Source organism: Etheostoma spectabile, chromosome 17 (assembly GCF_008692095.1).
Source record: "Etheostoma spectabile isolate EspeVRDwgs_2016 chromosome 17, UIUC_Espe_1.0, whole genome shotgun sequence".
Lineage (NCBI taxonomy): Eukaryota > Metazoa > Chordata > Actinopteri > Perciformes > Percidae > Etheostoma > Etheostoma spectabile.
The window spans coordinates 3,064,720-3,066,819 of NC_045749.1; the positions used below are offsets into that span (position 1 = coordinate 3,064,720).

General features: G+C 35.2%; 1 long non-coding RNA gene across 1 annotated transcript in view; it reads left to right on the forward strand.

Annotated features, from left to right (window-relative positions):
- LOC116705024 (uncharacterized) overlaps positions 1-1,380 on the forward strand; it is a 7,342-nt gene extending 5,962 nt beyond the window's left edge. The window contains exon 3 of the long non-coding RNA XR_004335825.1: positions 1,370-1,380. This is a non-coding gene — a long non-coding RNA (uncharacterized LOC116705024). The remainder of the gene's footprint in view (positions 1-1,369) is intronic.
- Positions 1,381-2,100: the final 720 nt, after the last annotated feature.

Genomic DNA, 2,100 nt, shown 5'->3' on the forward strand with positions numbered 1-2,100 from the left:
TTTTGAAATAGTATTAAGTAAAAGTTGACATATTCCAGTCTGTGAATACCCATCAACATCCCTTCTTTTAATTGTAGTCTAAATAATCCCTAATTTTTGCTTTTCTAACTCAAACATTAGGTCTAATTTCCTATAAATGTGGGTTATTGACCATAAATTCCAAAACTAACTGTAAAACCAAAGTTAATAAGTTAGTGTGACGTTGTGTTGAAAACGTCAAAAAAGTGACAAACATTGAAAAGAGCGTCAAAAATGTAAGAAAAGGTTTTTAAAAAAGACAAAAAGTGTCAAAAAGAGTGTTGATTTTCAATTTTGACGGGAAGACAACACAAGGGATAACTGATCAACAGAATTTAGCGTCAGCTATCCATTTGTCTTATTAACGCAGCATGAAACTTGTTCCTTGGTAAAAATGGGTTATTAGTCCTTCTTTCCGCCTGATGGACGTGTGCTGCTGTAACAACCTAATTTCCCATTTTTTTGGGATCAATATCTATCTATCTATCTCTTTATCTATCTTTTAACGTACATACCAAAGTAAACCCTGCAGTTGTCTACCTTTCAGTTATCAAAATTAATCATTTACTATGATAAGAGTCCATATTGTAACACATTCAGTGTAGCTTGCAACGCCATTCATGCAAAAGCATCAGAAGGAAGTCTTAAAAAAATTTGAAAAAAACATTTGAAAACAGTTTATATTTATTGCAAAATGATTTAACAAGTATTGAACAGGGTTATTAAGGTTGGTTTGATTTAGCAACACTTGTCCTGGGGGCTCTTGCCGATTTCAAGCCCTCGGATCAGTTGTGGTTATATTTATTTTGAGTACATTTTCCTGCTTGTTCTTATGCGATTACTTATTTACTTTCCGACTATCCCTGTTGCTTTCACCCTCCCTTTACCAAGAGCCGTAAAATGGGAAAAAATGTCTTGTTAACTGATCCACTGACTTAATTGTCCAAGTTATCTTTATCCTGCTATTGCTACCCGATGGTCACTGGACTGGATCGGTGGCCCTGAAAAAAAAACACCCTCCGGCTGTCGGGAAATATAAACCATTTGGAACTGTTTCTGCGGGAAAAAGGTTTAAAACCTTGAAAACAACTGAGATGTCACCCGACTTTAACCAAAGAAAGTTTCTCAGCAGTTGCCATGATGATGAGAGAACCATCATGTCAGTAGGGCTGGGTTGCTGATTGGTTGTCTCCTCCATTATACAACACGGAGAGCTACTGTTTATTTCTTTTAATCATTCTCTACCAAAGTCTCTCCGCCTTGCCTCTACTTCTCTTTCTGACCTCTATCATTTCCAATAACACCATCTGAGCTTCATTTCTAGTTTCGTTTATTTTAGAAATGTAATAAGTCTGGCGTTGTGTGAAAGCGGCTTATTTGAGCTTTTTTAAACTGGTCTGTCTGTTGATCCTTTGTAGTTAAATCCTCACATCAAATCCAAGACAAGCTTCAGACGGGCGGAGAAGTGATTTTGCTAATCGTTAGCTGAACCTCTGACAACATTTCAGATGTTTTGGTTAAAGTTGTGGCCTGATTCAAATACTCTAACACCTTTTTTTGAAAGGTCAGTTGTAATGTTGTAATGTAATCAATGGCATTTAACGTTATTTAGAATAGAAACAATAAAGACATTAAGACATTGACTTCAGCCATTGGTTGATTGATCAACAAATTAACTGATTGATTGATTGATAGCAGCAATGCCCAACCAGCAACAACACTATCAAATTACCTTTAGCAATGGTAATTTTATAGTTGTCAGCAATTGCTATTGTACTTAATTAGATTAGATTAGATTATACTTTATTTATCCCACGACGGGGAAATTCTGTCGTTACAAGTAGCAGCATAGCAGCAACAGCAAAAAACAAAAAAACAAAACAATAACACACAAACAAGTAAGCACGAAAGAAATACAAGGCAAGAAATACAAGGCAAGAAATACAAGACAAGAAATACAAGGCAAGAAATAGACAATGAAAATATGGAATGTAATGAAATGTTAAAAGATAATAAGCTGGAAAGAATGTATTTGACATATATCTAGCAAGCACCCATGTACATTCAAAGCACACATGCTTT